The sequence below is a fragment of the Ambystoma mexicanum genome, chromosome 3p (assembly GCF_040938575.1).
Source record: "Ambystoma mexicanum isolate Mex_15411 chromosome 3p, UKY_AmexF1_1, whole genome shotgun sequence".
Taxonomy (NCBI): Eukaryota; Metazoa; Chordata; class Amphibia; order Caudata; family Ambystomatidae; genus Ambystoma; species Ambystoma mexicanum.
Genome location: NC_090925.1, coordinates 13,044,401 through 13,066,887, shown reverse-complemented (window position 1 = coordinate 13,066,887; position 22,487 = coordinate 13,044,401). Strand labels below are relative to the sequence as shown.

The window sequence follows — 22,487 nt, the reverse complement described above, 5'->3', positions numbered from 1 at the left end:
TCAATGATGGGGGAGCTGAAAGGGGCAGAGGGGATGGAGAGGGATTGTATGGCATGGCTATGGAATAATTGCAAGTGCAGTTTGGGAAACAATTCAATATGGTATTGGAAAGGTATAAGTTCTTCTGAAGGAAACAGGGTGAGGAGAAGTAGTTGACTTCTTTGTGGCAGACCTCAGGGTATTATTAACATCATGCGTATTTACGGGGAATGAGGAGGAATATATTAGAGACCAGTTAATGATGCACACGTCAAACCACAAAATACAGGAAAGGTTGGAACAGGCGAAGAATCCACCCTTAGTCGAGGCTTTGATAATTGCCAAAGGTATGGAATTAACGAGCATGTGCCTTAAGGAGGTAAACTCAAAAGTCAATAAGGAAGTGGTACAGGCCATTGTAGAGAAAGGGGATGAAAATACTGGTGGGACAGAGGAAACTAGTGTATGTGCCATGAAAAAAGCATACAGGTCCAGCAGGGGTAACAACGGAGGGGGGTGGGCCACAAATTGCAGTGGTAACAACAAATCCATACGTGACAACCGCAAGGGACAATGTACCAGGTGTGGGTTCGAAAAACATGCTATGAATGCTAAATAATACCCAGCTATGAGGGTTAAATGTAGACAGTGCGGCATCATGGGTCATTTTGCAAGGTTATGCAAATTAAATAATAAATCCCAGGACGGGGACAGGAATGTACAGATTGTGGCGGAAGAAAAAGGCGAGTGGGCAAACAAAATTGGCAACATTGTGGGGGAGATTGAGGAGGACGATGAGGAAGAGTATATTGCCCCTGAAGTGGAAATTACCATATCAGGTTGTCAGTTAAAGGAATTAGCAGATTCTGGATCTCCATACAACATTTTTTCTGAAGAAATGTAGAAGGAGATTTGGGGTGAGACATCAGGGAATATCTCTGTTACATAACACAGATATAAGGCCACGTGCATATGGCAGTGGGAAAACAGACATCATTAGTTTTGTATGGGGGAATAATTGCCTACGGAGACAGGACAAGAGCTAAAACTTATGTGGCCATCAAAGGGGATTTCTTACTGGGTTAGCGCCACCAAGGGAAATTGGGCATAGAGTTACATCCAGGCAAGGAACTTGAAGTGAGATCGGTGGGTGAGAAAAGAGCAGAGAAATCTGCCAAAGATGTGGGTTCAAGATTCAAGAGTGTGTTTGGCCAAGGTATTGGCAAATTGAAGGGATACTGCCACAACATTGCATTGTCATTGTGTGTACACAAAGGGAGGAATCTTCCTTTGAGAATAAGAGAAAAGGCGAGAGAGAAATTACGGGGTTTATGTGAACAGGGTATAATTGAGCCTATTGAGAGCAGTGAGTGGTTGTCCCTTATTGTTGTAACACAATAACTCGATGGGCGGATCAGATTATGTGTCGATCTGAGGAATCTCAATAGGTCGATTTGGGTAGACACCCCTTGCCCAAGATCAATGAGATATGTTCATGACCATGGGGGAGGCAGAATGGTACACTACATTGTTCCTGTCATCTGCATATTATCAAGTTGAATCAAGAGGTTTGCCACACAATGATTGCGCCACACCTGAGTTTCAAACACTTTTCTTTGTATTTTGTAAGTTTGATCACATGAAGCAACTAAATGTGCAACGTAAAAAAAAAAAAATCCATTTGAAATCACAACGCCCTCTAGTTAATACGTGTTTTGGCTGCTCAAGAGCCTTTCTCAAAACAGTTAGGGCAATAAAGCACGTCAATCCTACTCAGATTCATAGTCTTACTCTGATCATAGGTTAATGTACATTTTTGTTAATCACATTCATGTAATGACCATAAAGGAGAACAAAAAAGTGAGGGGTTGGGTTTACAGTTTGTTACACATTGTTCAGAATTTAGACCAAGATCTAATAAATCAAATAATCATCCGGGGGCGTGGCTTGGACAGCCATGGAATAGGCTGTGAGCCCTGTGTGCTCCGTGATCCGGCATCCTGATCCGTTCAACAAACGCATGTTATTTTACTTGATTCGGGCAGCAAAACACACTTAAGCGTGTGGGAAGGTGCCTGGAAGAGCGTGAGCGTGTAAGCGGCTCACGGGAGACTGGAGAACAGACAGACGGATACATTGTATCCTGGAGAGCGGCCGCGGACGAAAACACCAAAATGGCGACGACCCCAGTGAACAAAGGGATTTAGCAGGACGCAGCGGCGTACTGAAACTGCCGGCTCCCTGATACAGTTACTGTATCGGGCGGCGGCCAGAGATCAAAGAAAAGACATTTGCAGCCGCGCCCGGCTGCTGACAGCGTGCCTCCTCACGGACAGCGCTGCATCGGAGGGGCTTGCCGAGTGCGTGTGCCCGATCCTTTGATCCGGAATAAAAGGGCAGCGCCCGCTGTGCGCAGGGCCCGAGGCGGTCAGCAACGACTGTCTTAGCACGGTAATGGGATGCCGCTGCATTAAGAATCCCTGAAGCGGGCACTATGTGCGGAGTGCACCGGAGCGTGGTCCTTGACAGGTCATGCTCCGAAGTGAAACAAAGCATTTTATACATACGCACAGGGTCGGAGCATAGTGCTGTGTACTGTGCGGGGAGCTGGTAGGCCCCCTGCCACGTTATATTTGGGCACCACGACCCAGGGAGGTCCTGCACTGGGAAAGTAACACAACATAGCTCCATACGAGTGATCCTGCTGGCTGTTAGTGATTGGAGGCAATCTGGAATGGGGAGCGACGCTTTACCTCCTGATGAGGAAAATTGAGAGCAAAGTGTATATACTGGTGGCTGAGACATGTGAGTGTGTGACACACTATTACCAGGACATACCCCAATCTGGCAAAACCTACATGTGACTTGGCAGGCCAATGCAAAGGAGGTGAGAAGCAATGTTGTGTTCTGTGTGGCGCCTCGGAACACGCTGATGGCGCATGGATAATTGTGCGCAGTAGGAATACGTGGGAGAAGACAGTCCATTTGAATACATTGCCGCGCTCCAAAACACAACGCAACCCGCCGTAACTAGCGCCCTAGCGTCCAGAAGACCTGAGCACGACACAACGGCATTGCAGTGTGGGAACCAGATATGAAAGGGAATCGCAAGATGTCTGTGAAAGGACTGAGAGCCAAATCCAAACAATCCACAATGGAGGTCTTTGCGAAAACGCAGCGGACCCCTACAACAGCAGCGCAAAGCACGGGCCAGGCCTCCGCAGATGGTGCCGCAGAATGAGATAACCGTCAGGTCCTAGTGGCCATAACGGATTTGAGCACCAAATGGGGCACAGCAATGGCGGATTTACGGACGGCCCTGGAGAACAAAATTGACGCTGCGGGAATCGAAGTTACCCTGCTGCGTCAAGATGTCCGAGCGTTGGCGAAGAGAACAAGTGGCCTGGAAAGCGCAGTGAAAGTTAACACTGAGGTCAGCATGAGCAATGCAAAGGAGGTCCACGTGCTAAAACAGCAGGTCGCCAACCTTGAAAATCGAGTGGAGGAAGCGGAGGGAAGAGCGAGGAGGAACAATATACGAGTGGTCGGCCTGCCCGAGGGGGAGGAAGGCCATGACCCCACGGACTAGGTGGAGAACATGATCCTCCAGGAGATAGGAGCAGATAAACTCTCACAGGGGTTTACTGTTGAGCGTGCACATCGGGCCTTGGTGAGGAAACCACGACCTGGAGCTCCGCCGAGGCCAATAATCGCAAGGATTCTGAATTACAAAGACAGGGAGAAGATCCTAGAGTATTTTCGTAAGGGCGGGACAATTGAGAGAGCATCCACCAATATCACGGCGTACCCGGATTACACGATGATGGTGCAGAGGCAAAGGTATAGTTACGTAGCCGTCAAGAGGAGGCTGCGTGCAGCGGGCATCAAATATATGCTTCTGTACCCGGCAAAGCTAAAGGCGCTGCACAAGAGCAAGGTGCTTTCTTTTGACACTCCGGAGGAGGCGGCGTCGTGGCTGGACCTGCAGGGCTGCCCGGAACAGGAGGCTCACCGAGATCGTCTCGAGCTTGACAAGTGAGGAGTCGGTGTCATGGACATAAGGGAATAAGTGGGAAGGTAGACTTGTTTTGAGAACATGGGAGATTTGAGTGTTATTTTTGTAGCCTTTGGGCCTTGTGCTCTGGCTGGACTTGAATATAGAGAATCAACTGCATCCTGGTGCTGAATAGCATTAACATCATGCGTGATAGTATGGGTAATAGGAGCAATGGGATGGAAGCAACCTACCCCTGAGAATTGGTAGTTAAGTAGCCATTAGGGCGACTTTACCCTGCTGAGCCCTGAGTATAGACTTGCTAGGCAGGGCTAGATGTGGGGGTGCCTGAGATCCAGGGATGGAGCTGGGCAATGGTTGGGGAGGGTGTTGTTGGGTGTGGGTGGGGAGGTGGGTGGGGTATAGGAGGCGAAGTTTGTGGTGGACATAGTTTTGGGGATTTTAGTTTGTGTACAAGCCTACATAGAAATGTCGAACAAATCAATGGCATCGGGTAATCTCAGAATTGTGACGTGGAATGTGCGGGGCCTTAATAGCTATCTAAAACGTAATAAGGTAATGATGTACCTAAAGAGGATGCGGATTGACATAGCTCTGCTACAGGAAACCCACCTCACCAAGGAGAAGTTGGAGGGTATCAGGAGAAAATGGAGTGGTAATGTCATAGGGGCCACATACTCGGCATATGCAAGAGGGGCGATTACATGGGTGGCACCGCATGTGCCATCTCAGCTGCTTAGTTCGACAATAGACCCAGAAGGCAGAATGGTGGTGGTGGTGGCGGGACTCCTGGAGAACAGAGAAGTGAATATCGTAAATTTGTATGCCCCTAACCATGATACAGTGGCATATATTAGGTCTCTATATAGTAAAATTAGCCCCCTGGTCGGTGGCGCGATGGTGTGGGGAGGGGACTTAAATTGCACTCTGAACCCCAGGATAGACAGGTCAGATGACAAATCAGAAAAGCCGGCGCCAGCAGCTAAAGCGCTGAGGACACTGTTGATGGACCTCGACCTAGGGGATGTGTGGTGAAGGCTACACCCAATGGACAGGCAATACCCGCATTATGCAGCGCCACATGACCTAAAGACGAAAATAGCTGGTGGGGGAGTGGTACTGGACGTAGGGTCTGCTTGGGCTTGCATGCTTGGGAACTTTCCCAGGCCACGTCATTCAAAGCATATCAGTAAGATAAAAGACCTGGCCTATATTTTGGCTAAACGCAGATACGCAACGTGTTGGAAAGCTGAGGCAGAGATCTTGAGCTGCCAAAATAGGAACTAAACATAGGCCCAGAGTGGAGATATGGTGGCCGGACCTCTTGAGATGGGTGGAAGCAGAAACTGTGGTATGGTTTGAAGCTGCCACCAGGGGGGGAGAGGAGGAAGTGGGCCCCCTGATAGCCTGGAGGCCACTGGTGACCTCAATGGCAAACCCCCACCAGGTCAATCATGAAACAGAACACTCAGATGAGTCAACAAACACTGAGATTCCTGAAAATGCTCATGTAGATGATGCGGTTGAGACGGCTCGAGTTTGTGGGGAGGGTGAGGGGAGGACGGAAAACGACACTGTATAATGTGATGTTTTGATATTGATTATGTATGTCCTAAAAAGTTGCCATGTTTGGTGTGTTTTTTTAAAAATAATAAAAATTGTTTAAAAAAAAAATCAAATGATCATCCCCAATGTAATATTGGATAGTAGTGTGAGGAGGTCAAAAAGGCAATAGAGATAAAAGACAGCCCCATTCTAACTTTCAAACCCAGCACCCAAAATGTTACATCAGCAGGACATAACAAAACTACATGTCCCATAAACGACCACGGGAAATGGAGACCAGGTGGGGGAAAAGATAAAATGAACAAAGGGAAGCGGTATAGATACAGCCCTGTCATGCGGTACAGTGACAGATACCCACATAGCAGTACAGGTTGGGATGGACAAACAGTGCATGGAGCAGGGGGGATATGAAGGCAAGCTGGCTGCAGGTGTGGGACAAACAGTGCATGAAGCAGGGTGGAGGAGTGAAGGCAAACGGGCTGCAGGTGTGGGAAGTGGGCAGGAAAGGCGGGTGGAAGCTGAGGGGAGGGGAGGAGCAAAGTATGAGTTAAAAGAAGCCCCGGGAAACTCATCAGCTGTCTCTCATTACAGCAGCAGCCCTGGCCGGAGACCACAGAGGAGTGGGAGGAATCCCCAGGTGATGTACATTGGGCGTACTAGGAGGCTGAAGGCTCGGCACCGCAGAGATCCTTATCAAGAGGCAGAGCCTCCGCCAGGAGAGGCTCGAAGAGTGGCAGCGCCGGGGGGGCACTACTGAAGTGGATTCACTGACAAGGAAAGTCTGGCTGTAAACCATTTTCAAAGGACAGTGTTTCCGTGGGTTTACCCTCTCTGTTTGTTTTCCTTTTTTTCAAAACCCTATTTTGGACAGCTGGCAAAGGAATGGAAAGCTAGTGTCCGGGGAAAGGAATTTATGTGACCTGATTAATTTTCTTTCAAAGAGGAGCCAAGCATAATAGGACATTCATGCGAACTCTGAATTGATCCGCCCTTTTACCGAGCAAGCCTACTGAATCACATTTAAGCATGTTTTGTTGTTTATAACGAGAGGCTGTGTGAAAATTTAACTCAGCAATAAATCATACCTTGTGAACCCTGCATTCCGACTACAGTCTACTACTTTACAGTGCTGGCAGCGGTGGGATTCAAGAGAACGCCACGGCAGACAGAATGGAAGCTGTGATAAAGGCACTCACAGAGGGGCAGCAGCAATTGCAACAACTTATACAAGTGCAAGGCCATCAGGCGCAGGCAGACGGACAAGCCCTCCAACAAGCCATACAAGTGCAAAGTGCGGCACAAGAGCAAGGACGGGAAGCTTTAAGAATATTGGGGGAAGCAGTGGCCACCACCCGGACGCATCCCGCGATCCCGTCCACAGTATTACAGAAATACCAAGTAGGAGAAGTCCCCAGTTTTGTCTTTGTGAATTTTGAGAGAATAGCCAGAGCAGCTCAATGGCCACAGGACAGATGGGCCTTCTACCTCGCACCCCTGCTCACAGGGCCAATGCAGGGGGCATACCAAGCTGCCAACCCCACAGGGGACACTCCTTATACCGAGATTAAAAAAACAGTGTTGGAAAGACTTGGTATGGATGAAGAATCCTACAGACTCACGTTGAGAGAAACCAGATTGAAACCCGGCGAAAGCCCAAGACAATTGTTCTACAGAGTGCAAGATTTGGTGGAAAAATGGCTACAAACAGGCACTGCCACAATTGGACAGATTAAGGATAAATTAATGATGGAACAGTTCATTGATGCCTTACCCGGACCCATACAGAGGTGGGTTAGGCAACATCACCATCTGTCATTAACCGAGGCCATAGATGTGGCAACAGCATATCAGAAGGCAGGTAACATTCGGCCCATCCCAGCGACCCACTTGAGACCAAGTATGGAGACTCCCGCCTTACGCAGTGGTCCTTATAAGGGGCCAACACCGAACCCAGGAACCAGCCAGAACCCCGACCTAATGGGGGTGTTACAAACAAAGGAACGGCACCACAATGTTTCGAATGTGGGGAATGGGGTCATATTGCTTGATTTTGCTCCCAAAAACCTAAACCTGAACCAATGGAAAGTGGGACCTTACAAACTCAGGAATACAGAAGGAAACGGTTACCTTATGTGATAGAAGTCACAGTGTACGGACATCCCCGTCAAGCAATGATGGATAGGGGAAGCCGACAGACGGCCATACAGCCCCATGTGAGCGGGCAAGATCACGAACAGGTGAGAACCATTGGCATCAAATGTGTGCATGGGGATGTGAAAGGGTATCCTACCAAAGACATTGTGTTGGGATTGCAGGGGCAGGAGATACCAATCAAAGCAGCTATTATTCCTACCTTACCCGCCCCGGTACTGATAGGAACAGATCTACCAGAATTTGATAGATGGTTAAGAGAGGCCCCCTTGCCCAAACTGATCTAGTGGGGCCCTGCAGTTGAGAAAAATTATCCAAAACCCAGAAAAGGATGAGCCGAGGGAATCAGGAAAAGTACAGAGACATTTCCATTATAGACTGGAAAGTAGGGGATCATATGCCGTCATTTCGAACAGAAACAGGGTTAGATGAAACGCTGAAAAGAGCCAGAGAACAAGCCCTAGACGCTAGCGGGACCAACCCTACTACGCCTTACTTTAAAGAAAAACACGGATTAATATATCGATTAACTCAAGGCCCTGATAACATAGAGAAAGAGCAATTGTTTGTTCCCCAGTCCTACAGGAAAGGGCTGATACAGCTGGCACATGACCATACCACAGGGGGACATTTAGCGGAAAACATGATGATAAAAAGGGTGTTGCAAAATTTCTACTGGCCCGGAGTATACGCAGAGGTATCAAAGTATTGCCAAGAATGTGGGATATGTCAGAAAACCAGCCCACATATACCGGCCCGAGCCCCGCTACAAAGGATGCCCTTGATCAAAGAACCCTTTCAGAGAATAGGGCTAGACATTGTGGGACCTATGGAACCTACCAGCAGAGGATACCGGTTCATACTAGTGGTAGTGGACTATGCCACTAGGTACCCCGAAGCCTTTCCACTAAGAGGAATGTCTGCAAGACAAGTATGTGATGCCCTCTTGCCCTACTTTGCCAGAGTAGGGATGAAAGAAGTCTGAAAACCTATCCTATATTTCCTTGACTGTAGGGATTTACCCGGGACTTTGTCAAAAACAATGGGTAAGATGATTTATCTTGTTTCTTTATCATTTTGCCTGAGATGGTGTCAAATGTCAGAGGCTGTAAATCTACATTATTAATATTTATATGGGTTACAAAATACAAATATCAGGAAATGGAATATGTTGCAATGATTAATCTGAAATAAGGTCATTATTGGATTTTAAGGAACAAATAGCTAAAGAAATGGTCTCTTTGATTTACACTACGTACATGACAAATCATGCTAAAACATATGTTCTGTTTTTTCTTTTCTGTCTTTTCTTGTATTTGTGTTGTATGTTCAATTGTACCGTATGACAATACTATCCAATATTACATTGGGGATGATTATTTGATTTATTTGATTTTTGTCTAATTTCTGAACAATGTGTAACAAACTGTAAACCCAACCCCTCACTTTTTTTTTCTCCTTTATGGTCATTACATGAATGTAATTAACAAAAATGTACATTAACCTATAATCAGAGTAAGAATATGAATCCGAGTAGGATTGACGTGCTTTATTGCCCTAACTGTTTTGAGAAAGGCTCTTGAGCAGCCGAAACATGTGTTAACTAGAGGGCGTTGTGATTTCAAATGGAAAACATTTTTACGTTGCACATTTAGTTGCTTCATGTGATCAAACTTACAAAATACAAGGAAAAGTGTTTGAAACTCATGTGTGGTGCAATCATTGTGTGGCAAACCACTTGATCCGTTTTTCAAACCAAGGAGGTAGGGGATTGGTTCCTCCAAAAGCTGCCACACGGATGTGACGCGGCTGAGAAGCTTTAAAATAATTTAAGGTCGCCAACAGAAGAAGTTGTGCCCACACTTATCCCCACAAAAACTCTTTCTATATTATCAAGTTGAACTACATCCTGCATCACGCCCTTTAACGGCTTTCATTACCCCGATGAGTGCTTAACAATTCAAAGAAATGGAGTTTGGATTGCCATCCGCCTCCGTTATATTTCAAAGAGTTATAGATGATTTGTTCAGGGATGTGTCTGGAGTGCAGTGTTTTCAGGATGACATTTTGATTGGGGCGAAGAATGAATGTGAACATGATGCCAGGGTGTATGAAGGTTTACAGGAATTGGAAAAGGCGGGATTGACTGTCATGTTAGCCAAGTGCCAGTTCAAAGTGCATCAAGTTTCTTATTTGGGCGATAGTCTCACTAAGGAAGGAATGGTACCACGTCCTGAAATGGTGGATGCAATTGTTAAAGTTAAGTCACCTTGCAAAGACGAGCTAAAATAATTTTTAGGCCCAATCAAATTTTTATTCCAAGTTTGTGGACAATCTGGTGGTACAAATTGAGCCTCTACGTGCTTTGTTAAAGGACAGGATAGAATTCAGATGGGGGGGGGGGTGGAAGAAAAAGTGCATTTATGAGACTAAAAAGGGATAATGACAATGCTCCCACTTTGTATAGGTTTGATCCTGCTGCTGAAACCATTGTATCAGTCGAAGCATGTGTGTCTGGTATTAGGGCAGTGTTGAGTCAGATTAGAAGGGGCAAGAAAGTACCAGTGGCGTTTGCGTTGAGAAGCTTAACTGACACTGAATCTAGATATTCTGCTATCGAACGGGAAAGCCTAGCATGTTATTGGGCTTCTGTTTGTTTTAAAACATATATTTGGGGCATACCATACAAGGTTAGGAGTGATCATAAGGCATTGGCTCATTTGTTCACCACCAAAGGTTCAGGCTTGGCAACTCCTAGGATAGCCAGGTGGCTAGCGGCTCTACAGAATTTCTATTTTATTGTGGAATATGTTCCGGGTGAAATGCAACCCAGTTGCCGATTTTTTGTCTAGGGACCCACTAGACAGTGTTGATCCCTCTGACGACATATCAGAGGAGTGGTTAGCTCAAATAAAAAATATGGTATGCAATGTTTTCACTAAAAAGGTTTGGTTGGATACAGTGAGGGAGGATATTGAGATACGGTTGGCTATGGAGTTCATGGAGCAGGGATGAAATCAGTAGAATCATTGAAATCTCCTTACTTAAGGTTCAAAGATGAGCACTGGGGAGTATAAAGTGGGACGATTGACGAATGATGTGTCAATTTGTACGGCTGAGTTGGTGGCGAATGCATTGGGATTGATAGGGTGTGCGAGTTGGGGTTAGAGAAGGTGGTGATATTTTCAGATTCATTGAGTGGATTGCAGGCGACTGTGGCGGGGGATGGTGATAGGAAGGACGTGATTATGGACATCAGGAGGAAGATCGATCGGTGCATGCTCGGGGGAATGGATTTGGAGTTGGCGTGGGTCCCTTGTCACAGTGGCATTTTGGGTAATGAGTTGGTGGATCTGGCGGCGGGTGAGGGTATGAGAAGGGGAGTGGTTGATGTGAGATTACCTTTGAGTGTGGATGAGGTGAAGGCGGTGGTGGTGAGACGGGTCATGGATTAGTGGCAGGAGAAGTGGGTGAGTCGGGTGAAGGGCAGGTGGATGTTTGGTGTTCGTGGGAAAGTGTCGGTGAAGGTGGATGCAGGGATTCTGGAATGGAGGAGGGGGGAGGAGGTGATGCTGAATCGGTTGAGGATAGGGCATGCGGGACTGAATGATTGTTTGTTTCGAGTGGGGAAGCGTGAGTCGAGGGATTGTGCGGTGTGTGGGGTGCCTGAGACTGTGGGACATTTCCTGCTTAGGTGTGAGAGACATGTTGAGGAGAGAGAATTGATGAGGGTTCGATTTTCTGCGCTGGGTGTGGCTGAGCTGAGTGGTAAGGCTTTGCTGGGAGGTGTCGGGGAGAGAGGCAGGAGGAGGAACAGTGTGATGTTGGATTTTGTGAGGCAGACGGGGCGGTGGGAGGAGTTGTGAGTTTATGTGAGCTAAGTATCGATTGGTGGATCTGGTGCACATCAACCTTTAGGATGGGGAAGCGCCTGCGTGGGTCCGCCCATGCATCCGATAATTAAGAAGAAGAAGAAGGTTCAAAGATTAATTGAGTGGTTCCGAATGGGGAATAGCCTGGGGTGAGAGGATGATACCTCCTTTATCATTACAGTTTGAACTTACCAAGAATGCTCATAGAGGCCATTTGGGGAGAAGTTTAACTAAAAGGAGATTAAGATCCAGATTTTGGTGGCCAGGAATGGATGCCATGGTAGACACTGAAGTGGGACAGTGCATTCCATGTTATGCAAGTGACAAGTCTCTTAAAACACTAACTGGTAGTGTGGAAATTCCAGATAACGCATAGGAAAAGATTGCCATTGATTTCATGGGCACTATACCTTTGTTGGGGAGAGAAAACAGGGTTGCCATAGCAGTGGTAGATTATGCCTCCAGATGTATTGAGGTGGAATTTGTTGAGAATGTGACTAAAGGTGTTGTGATTGATTACTTAGAAAAATTGTTTCTTCTGGAAGGTTACCCCAAGATTATAATATCCGACAACCGAGTTCAGTTATTGTCCAATGAGATGAGGCAATACTTAGAACAACATGGGATAGTGAATCACGGCACAGCATTATACAACCCGAGAGCTGACGGGTTGGTGGAACGGACCAATCGTATGATCAAGGAATCCATGCAACTGTTCAGGGTTAATGGGTGGGATTGCAAAAAAGGTGCGTCAGAAATGTTGATAGCGCATCGGGACACGCCACATGTACTGACTGGAATATCACCCTTCCAAAGGTCCATACATTGTGATCCATATCCTGATTGGGTCAAAGATCAAGCGGAGGTTGTTCTGCACAAGAGCATGTGTAAGATACATGATGTGAGAGTGGTCGATGTAGTTAGGATAGGGAAAGTTTTCTGTGTATCCACTGGATGCTCACAATTCTATGGCCTGATATTGGTGACCAAAGTGGGTGAGAAACATGTTGTAACCAGTGACGGCAAGCAATGGAGCATGAGTAATGTAGCAGTAGTTGGGCAATCCGGAAATGAGAGAATGACTAATGAAATGTGCCAGTTATGACAGTGAGGAGGATAACTGGTATAAAGAGGAGTTTTCTCAAGGAGGCCAAAATTATATCATGGAGGATGTGGATGATGAAGGGATTCCGGGCCCAAGTATGCAGGAAACGCCCACGAACGGAACAATGGGTAGTAATTTACTGTATTCAACAGAGGAAATGGATGCAGGTGGGAGGGAAAAGCAAGATGGTAAAGGTACCGCAGGCCGGGTCAGGAGAAGACGCTGTGAGATATGATGATTTTGAATTATACGAATGATGTAATGTCGACATTATCTTCGTTTTTCTATGCATCCCTGCTCCACAATGTGGGGGACACATCGTGCCACCTGTATCCTACTAAAATTATATAGGGGTTAACTTTCTTCAAAGTTCTCATAAGGTTTTTATGTTTATATGTGTATCTGCTCAGCATTTTATGCCACCCAACAGTGGGAACGTATCTCAATACCCTTCATTGTTTATTATGTAACCTCTACTTGCATATGTTGTGCCATGTGGTGCCCTGGTATATGTGATGCCCACCCTCTATAAGGGGTAACTTATGTTGTATCCATTCAGCCTAAGTACGTGAGGCAGAAATCATGTCTTACCTTGCGCACCCTAGGCTCTCACTTAACCCTGACGTCAGGGTTACCAACCGTCATCCTGGTACGGCTTCCACACCCAGCTGGCCATATACTGGGGGTCTTTAGTCCGGGATTACTTTTATCAATAAAGTAATTGAACTTACCTTGTGTCCGGGCGTTACTGCAGTCTCCCCTCAGCAGCCTCCCATCTCCTGCCTTATGGTTCTGTCCATTCCCCTCTCAGCAGCCGCTCTTCTCCTGTCTTATGGTAATGATGTCTCCCCTCTCAGCAGCCACTCTTCTCCTGTTTTATGGTCCTGATGTCTCCTCTCTCAGCAGCCTCTCTTCTCCTGTTTTATGGCCCTGGTGTCTCCCATCTCTAAAGCCTCTCTTCTCCTGCCTTATGGTCATGATGTCTCCTCAGCAGCCTCTTTTCTCCTTTCTTATGGCCCTGATGTCTCCCCTCTCAGCAGCTGCTCTTCTCCTGTCTTATGGTCTTAATGTCTCCACTCTCAGCAACCGCTCTTCTCCTGTCTTATGGTCCTAATGTCTCCCCTCTCAGCAGCCTCTCTTCTTCTGTCTTATGTTCCTGATGACTCCCCTCTCAGCAGCCTCTCTTCTCCTGTCTTATGGTCCTGATGACTCCTCTCTCAGCAGCCGTTCTTCTCATGTCTTATGATCCCAATGTCTCCCACTGTCAGCAGCCTCTCTTCTCCTGTCTTATGGTCCTGATGTCTCCTCTCTCAGCAGCCTCTTTTCGCCTGTTTTATGGCCCTGTTTTCTTCCCTCAGCAGCCTCTCTTCTACTGCCTTATGGTCTTGATGTCTCCTCTCTCAGCAGTCTCTCTTCTACTGACCTGTTAAATACTCTTCCTAAACAGCTCACCATGTGTTCATTTCTCCTCCATGTATCAGATCAGGGTTCACCCTAACCCACACCTTGTGGCAGATGTGTCTTCTTGTACTTACACACTCTTGCTAGCTGCCCTATTCCTATAGCTTCACCTGAGCTTCCCCCAACCACCTGCTGATGACACACTCCACCGTCCTCCTGCCACCTCCAACATAATCTGCGTGCTCTTTATCCACCTCCTCCTGATACTCAACTCCAAAACTCTCCTGATGTTCCTCAACTATCATGAGTGTTGGCATTCAGTACTTGCAGCGGATATGCGTCTCTTCCCAAACTAACACTGTAGGGAAAAAGTATATTGTGTTGCGCTCGGGTAAGCAATGGAGTTCCTCTTGCCCAGCCTGCTTTGGGGAAAGTGTACATATTGCTGTGGAGGCTAAGGGGCTAACTGGGTTGTATTGAAAGGGCCACTGTTGTCCATGAACCGCATGGCACTGACCCCTCCATTACGGGAGGATGATAAGGAAGGTATGGAGAGGATTCCCCTACGCCCCTCATCCGCCACCTCCGGACATAAGCAACACAACATATAACCAACAGTTAGGCATGAGTCTTTGTCACAGTCTGCAATTCATGGGGAAGGGCCCAGACCATAGGGAGGTACCACGGCGTGGAATTCATTTTAGAAGACAGCATCTGTGGAGGTCTTTTGGGCGCTAATGGAGGGAACCAGTCTTATCTCCCTTACAATGTGTTTAGTGGGTGCCAACCTGCGGCATCTGGTGCCGGCTGCATACCCCGGGGCCTCACCACCACAGACAGCTTTTTTTTTTTCAATAGCTTTACTAAATCTCACATGCAGAGAATAGTGATGCCTATAGAGGGTGAGAGAACTGACAGGAACAACAGTCTCAGTTACACATGGGTATGGGGGCATTCCTAGCAACCCGCCACCCAATGTCAGTTGGTGAACATAGCAGGTTGCAGCATAACAGCCTGGATCACTTTAATTGCTGGATCAGGTGAAAAGCTACTGCTCAGAGCATAATCTTGGACATCCAGAAGCTACTTTCAGCTCCTACTTCAAGAATGCCTATTTCGACCCCTATCGTGGCAGTATGCTGCGGAATGAAGTTTTATGTGAAAAGGAATATGAAACATCTGTTACACTCAGGGAACCAAAACTCAACATCCAGCTCAAGTCCGACAAAGGCCGTGAGAGATATCAAATTTCATTAAAGTGCATCAACTGTACGGTTAAAATGTCACACAGATCAATAACGAGGAAACCAGTAATACAGATAGGAAGGAACGCAAGAGGGTTGAAACAATGGGCAGAATACTGGCCCCTACCAATAGACACAGCTGTGTGTGGAGATCCCGCCACCTGGACAACCTGTAAAATAAAGATATATAGCACAAGCCCGGTCCATATATTGTTCAATAGTCTTATTTCCTCCTATAATGTTTTACCCCCCCAATGTACCTGGTGGAGTAGAGTTCTTCCAAGAGGCGTCAAAGGATCCTTCTTGAGTGACTCCCTTTAAAGCAGGAGCCACGGATCGTCGAGAGGCGTCGAATATGGTGAACTTGGCGTCGATGAGAAGTTCAAGGGTGCCGAGACCACGACGTCGATCAAGGCGGTGCTCGTCAGCGACGTCCTGCGAGGATGAGGTGTGCAGGGCACCTTGGCGATGGATTGTTCGGACAAGGGAGTCCTTCGATTCAAAGGTTCTTAGGCAAAGGAGCGGGCGGCTCCAGTCGTCGGCGGCACAGCGTCAAGTGGTCGCCACGGCTCGGCAACACAACTTCGACGGGCCTCCAGCGGTTACACAAACCTGCGAAACCTGGTCGACGGCAATAGACTTCGACAGCGGCGAAGTCCGGGTGCTTTGCTTCATTCTCCTCGGCAGTCCCGTCTCGGGTCAGCAGCCTTTCGAGGGTCTGACTTCCAGGGAGCTTCGGCGAAGGTTAGCGGTGCTCGATGGTCCCTCGGAGCACGGGAAGAGGGCGCCTTACCAGGTCCTTTCTCGGATCAGTCTTCGACGAATTCGGCAGCTTTCAGATCAGGTCGAAGCAAATGCAACAGCAAGTCTTCTTCTTCCAGCTGGGCGTCGAGGATCAGCAGTCCTAGTTAATCTTCAAGTGTAGACACAGCTTCTGAACAATTTCCAGTGGTGAGAGGTCCCCAGATATACTATCCTGTCTCTCATCCACACTGCTGGGTCACTCTCAGCAACCAATCATACAGAAGGGCATTCTTGCAGTCAGTCAGCCAATCGGGCACACAGTGCATTCGGGCCATCCTCCTCCCTCTCAGACACTCACAACAAGGAATGAGGATTGGGACGAGTACCCAGCCATTCAACACTACACACTGCATTCAGGCCAGTTTCGGGCAGGGCTGTCTCAGTCTTTGTCTCTCATACCAGAAACCAGACAGCCACAACAAGAAGTGCATATTGGTCACACACTCCATTCACCCAGGTAACACCCACAGGGTGTACCCACAAAATACAGTCACTGGGAAGGCTCCAGCCAGTCTGGACTGGACTTCACAACAACACCATATATGGAACATCCACCCAACAGCCAGTCAGGGGGAAGGGACAGAGTCAGGGCTTCCCAGGACTTTGGGAAAACAAGCTAACCGGCAATAGAAAGCAAGAGGCCACAGGGGGCATCTTGTTTTCCATCAGGAATCAACTGATTCCAGTGGCAAGGCCTGGGTATCCCAAAATGGAGGATACTCAGCGCATCTGTCAAATTCAACATGGAGCTGCCACCAGCCCATACCCTGCTCTGCGGGCCACCCACAGGTGCCCAAAAACATACACTAGGGGCACAGGGTTGTACCCCCACCCATGGGTGCCGTAAGGGTATCCCATGGATCTGTTCACCAAACCAAAAGAGAGAGCTGCACCGCCAGGAGTCCCACATGAACCCCTGCGCAGAAAACACGACAGAAGACACGATAAAAAGGCAGTAAAGGACAGGGATACGGAGGCCCTGTCCCTCCGATGCATTTCCAGCAGCTCAGTTATTGTTTTATTTGTGTTATTATGTTGCCTAATTGCTGACATTTGTTTTGTGAATCACAGCACGCTTTCTCAAGGCTAGGCATTTAAGGAGCATGGTACAACTCAACAAGTATGAGTGTGATAACTGGGATGATACAAAAGCGGACCACTTGCCTGGATTCAACATTGGTTCCTGCAAGAGGGACATATTGAATTAACAGTTGCATGCTGGGAAACGAAGTTCAATGCTCAGCTCAAGAATAACAGACTGCAAGGCAGAATCTGAATCATGTGTTGCATGCTGAGAGGCTCAGTCCAATACCTGGTCCTAGGCTAACGGAGACTGTGACGTGGAATATTAAACACTTATTGCAAGGGAGTATGGATCACTAGTTCTGCTAGCCCAAGTGTAGCATAGACTGCAAGTGAACATTTGGATAACGTGATGCATGCTGGGAAACAAAGTGCTCAGACCTGGCTCCAAGGACAGAGGGAAGTTGAAACCGTTGTTGCCTGCTGAAAACATCTTGCACCCAGACTAGGGGCTGTGATAAATAATCAGAACCTTTTGTTGCATGCTGGAAAACAAAGTCTTTCAAAATCAAGCTCGCCATAGGTGTAAAGGGAACCAAGTAATGCACAGAAGCAATTGTGGCCATGTCCCCGTCACGTTAATGCCGGCCAGCGCCATTTTAAAAAATAAAGCTGTGTCGAGACCAGGGTCAGCTTTTGCAAGTAATCCTCCAGTGTCGAGCGGCTGCCAGAGGAACCTGTGGTAAGTGAAGTGTATCTTCATCAAAGGAGTCTCAAGAGAATCCAAAGATAGGTTTAAAGAATTGTAGGCTAACATACATATATACCTATTGAAGGAGCTTTGAACAAACCATCCAGGATTAGGCAAAGATACAAAGAAAGCAGGTATGCATTTTTCAAAAAAATTGAATTTATTTGTAAAAAAAGACAAATCAAGGTTTTTTACCAAATTTTATAAAACCGGTGACATTTGTAATTTTAGGATTTGAATACAGATCCTAGCCAAGTAAGCAAGAAGATTACTGGAAATTCATGAAGACACTTTATTTTTTTTATACATATGACACAGCAGACAGGTAAAAATATCATTTTTGTAAGATTGAAAATAGACAAACAAAATTATATGCACTATACATCAAGTTAAGATACAAACAACTGTTTGTTCATATTTTAGAAATGGGTCCCGGAAGATAGTCTAAAGTCCGAAATGCATTAGATGACATTTAACTGCTTGTGTCTCTGGAATAAACACCCTTCTTTGAACTTTACATTGATGTCATGAGACGTTTATACAAGAAAAGAAATTGATGTAACAAATGTTATTTGAATGGAATATGAATATCAGTAACAGAATGTGTTAACACACACCCTGGGCCCTTCCAAATTCCTAGGTTATCTGACCTGGGATCCATTATCCCATGTCCCCTGCCTGCCACATGTGTGCAGTGTTATTAAGGTGGCAGGGATCAATAACAAGGCCTGTACGAAAATGAAGTAAAAAAAAAAAAACTTACTTTTACTTTGGCAATATAGTACAGGATGACCCGTAAAGTTAACACGAAGAAAACTGAATGAGTCTTCTCGTGCCGAAAGGTCCCTCAGCGAAAGTTCAGGTTTAAACACTTACTGGTACCAAAACAGACAAGTTGTTCCCAAACTGAGCCACCACCGGAGTGGCGCTGGCTCTGCTCACTTAGCAAGGAGCTCCAAAACTTCCATGCATGTGCGAGCACCCAAGCGAACCCAACATAGCCGACCCAGTCTAGACTTGGTCGAGAGGAAACAGGAGACCTGCATTCTCTAAACAAGCACACTTGAAATAAAATGCTTGTTTAGACCTGGGAAATCGTGCACACAAGCAGACCCTTTACAGGAACGCGACCCTGGAGGGAGAGCGGCAAGGGATACCCAAGGCAAGGAAGAGGAAAACAAACACAAAGGTATGGGAGTTTGGAGAAGAAGAAGGGTTGAGTTTGGTAATTGTTGGAGAAAGAAGAGACTTGAGGAGGAGAGGGGACTGGCAGTTAAAGGAGGAGCAGATGAGCAAGACATGGGAATAAGATATGAGGAGGAGTTCATGAAAGGAGTAACAGAGGAGCAGAAAGAGGAACTGAGGTCTAAAGAGGAGAAGGTGATGACAGGAGTTAAGAGGTCTGAGGAAGAACTGGAGAGGAGGTGGCGAGAAAAGGAGCAAAGGAATTGGAGAAGAGAGTAGGAGGTAAAAGGAGGAGCATAAACCATGCAGCAAGGTTGGTGGGAGAATAGTGGGAGACAGGCAACCCAACACTGTTGGGTTTGAGAGATGGGACATGATAGGAGCAGGTGGCACAGTGTTAACGAGGCAGAGGCAGAGTCAGTAAACAGAGATTCCAATAAAGAGTAACTATGAATAAGCCTCTTAAGAACAGACTTACATCGAGGTGAGTAGTAGGAGACAGAGCAGGCTGTTAGAAAATCCAGAGAAGAGACTAAGGACTGTGAGTGAAACTGGGCAGAGAACTCTAGAGACATTTTGGGAGACATTTCTGTTTAACTCAGAATATGCCATTCTGACAGTTTAAGTTAAAATGTTGCCCCACGTTTCACTCATTCCATAATAAACCCTAATAGTTGAACCTACACTAAATCTCATGATACTGACCCACTGAGATTGCTGAAACTTCCAAATAATTGCAAAGAATACAGAATCAGAATGCTCTGTGAGGCAAAGCTTGCATGCTAGTTAATTTGCATACCAAGATTTGGCTGAAATGGCCTATCCTACTAACCCATGCGGCAGATTCTCCTCGGTCGTAGGCGTGTGTGTGCGTAGGTGTCAGTGCGCATCCGCACTTTAAACATGTAGCACATAACTCGCCACCAAAACAGACTATGCACTAACTCACTATTCCAGCTAATCCGCCATAAAATGTACATTCCATTGTGTTGCCTAGAAAATAGAAGAAATTAAAAACGCTTTTACACTTAGGACAAAAATCTAAAGGCATATTTTAACAAAAGAATGTGGTTCCTCTCCGCAGCACTTTGCAGTGATGAGGGGCAGTGAGGTGTTATTGTTTTCATTTGGTGACTCCCTGTGAGTGCCAACGCATCCATATGGCGAAGGATAATCCCTGCACAAGCAGAGACAGTCTGTCAGGAGAGGATGGGAGTTATGCCCATGGAAGCAGTGCTTTAAATGGGTCGGTCATACCCGGCCTTCAATACCTGCTCTTCTTATTTTTAAGCATTTGAGTGCTTGCACTTCTCAACGCCTGAAAGAGAGTACCGGTACTCAACTATGGGGAGAGGTAAAAATTAAAGCTTTTCATTTCATTTTATCGCAACTTAAAGGACTACGATTCTGCAGTCTTTGTTGGGGAAAGCAGTGCCCTCTCCATCCTCCTCTCCCAACCACCCGCAGTGCCCATAATGTCTCCTTTGGGGCCCACCTGTAAAAATGCAGCTACTTTGCTTTCAGCACACGCGGAATACTGTTTGGCTATGTGGGCTTCACCTTTTACTATCGGTGTCCCTTGATGGAGCATGGATTGATTTGGAAAGCCTGGGAAATTACTTTTTTAAGTTGTGTTTCTGTTATTAGCAGTGCCTATTCTAATGTGTAAATGTTTAGGTTATTGGCGTGGTGATGGAAAGAGGCACACACAGCTCTAGTTACCTACCGAATTTCTTATTGAGCAATAATAAAACTCCCCTTGTAGAGCTTAGTTTACAGCTATGATATCTGCTAATTTAATATGCAAAAAAGGATATTCAGACTTAAACACAATGCATAACAAACTGGAAACTTGTGGGAAAGGATCACAAATACACTGGTTTACCAAAGTGCGTGATCCTCGGCACATAATTTAATCTCACTAGCCATTGCCTGCAAACAGGGTGTGCCTAAAAGGGACCTGTGTGCAAGGTGCCACACCGAATCCACCAGGGCCAAAAATCGCTGCGCGGAATATGTCCGGCTTCATAGCTTGATGAGCACTCAGTATGATGCTAAATTGAGGGGGGCTCTCAGGGGACATGCCCCCCTCCTAATGAGAGCGCCCCTTGCGAAACAGGGGGGCTGGGGAGCAGTAGCATTATTACCTTGGGTGCGTGCGCCCAAACGTAACTGTGCCGCGCCCTGGGGTGTTGACGTGGCTGGGGCTAGTCGAGTTGGGCTCTGGCAGGGCCGCGGCTTGGGAGCCATTTCTGAGGACTGCCTGGGACTGGGCCCCGGCCCACTTAAAGCCCTGTGAGTACCTGCCCTTCTGACTTGCATTTGAAGCCCTGCACAGACCTGCGCATGAAGCCAGGATGGGGGTGTCATGGCCTGCTTGGACCCCCTTGGGAATGGTACACACCGTCTCTTGTCGGCTGAAGCCCCTGGGAGTCAGTCCTGGCACTCAGGCTCAGCCCTGGGCAGTACTCACCTTGCACGCCTCCGGCTGAAACATGCTCCCTGTAAAGTCACACGTTCTGCTTTAGTGTCTGAGCAGCAGTTGGTCGGTGGGACACGGTGCTGAGACTGGGGTCCCTTCGGCGAGATCTCTGGGGGGCTCGAGCGTCACGGTGCGCGCACACGGGACGTTACCAGCACGTGCAGCACGAGCGGGACGCAGCGCTGGCTACTGCGGCTGCGCCACCCACGCGCACGCCGGGGAGTAGCCACGCGTACGCGCGTGCGCACTCGCGCAGCCTCTGACCCCGCCTCCTCGAGCTGCCGCAGGATAACGCCCGCACGTCAGGGGCATGCGCAATGAGCTGGAGCCGCGTGGCGGCCTGCTGTACTGCGCATGCTCCAATTATTTTAGGCGGAAGAACGTTTTCACAGAAAAATCTAGAGTCTCCCGCCTAAATCGGGAGGGTTGGCATGTATGTTCAGATTACCTTTTTCAATGCTCTGAGGATGAAGAGGGTGTTGTGGGCCAACTGGTTGCCATGATCACCCAGGCTTGGCAGCTGCAGCAGTGTTGCTCCACAGCGGTAAACAGTGCCGCGATCGCACAAGGCCACACTGAAGGAGCCGGACACAGTTTGCCATTCATGGGGTCTGCCACCGTACCAACACATATTTTGCCAGTTCACACAGCTCCCCACCACCTCTCAAACAGCTTGCCTAGCCATCCACATACTTCAATATGAGTTAATACTTCTATGAATTAATACAATACTTCAACCCACTCAACCCACCCAAAAAAAATCCTCAGTTTTCACCAAAGCAAGCTGCTAAAAATGTTGAAAGGTCTGAGATTGAGGATAGCACCCCTGAACCAGGTCAAAAAGTGGGTGAAAATATTCAGATGACTCAATAAGCGACCAAAGGCAGGAGTTGAACACATAACCTTATT

The 22,487-nt window shown here is 47.2% G+C and overlaps 1 long non-coding RNA gene across 1 annotated transcript in view; it reads right to left on the bottom strand.

The window, feature by feature from the left end:
- LOC138579455 (uncharacterized) overlaps positions 1-21,768 on the bottom strand; it is a 200,792-nt gene extending 179,024 nt beyond the window's left edge. Inside the window, exon 1 of the long non-coding RNA XR_011304011.1 lies at positions 21,570-21,768. This is a non-coding gene — a long non-coding RNA (uncharacterized lncRNA). The remainder of the gene's footprint in view (positions 1-21,569) is intronic.
- Between the last annotated feature and the right edge of the window lie 719 nt (positions 21,769-22,487).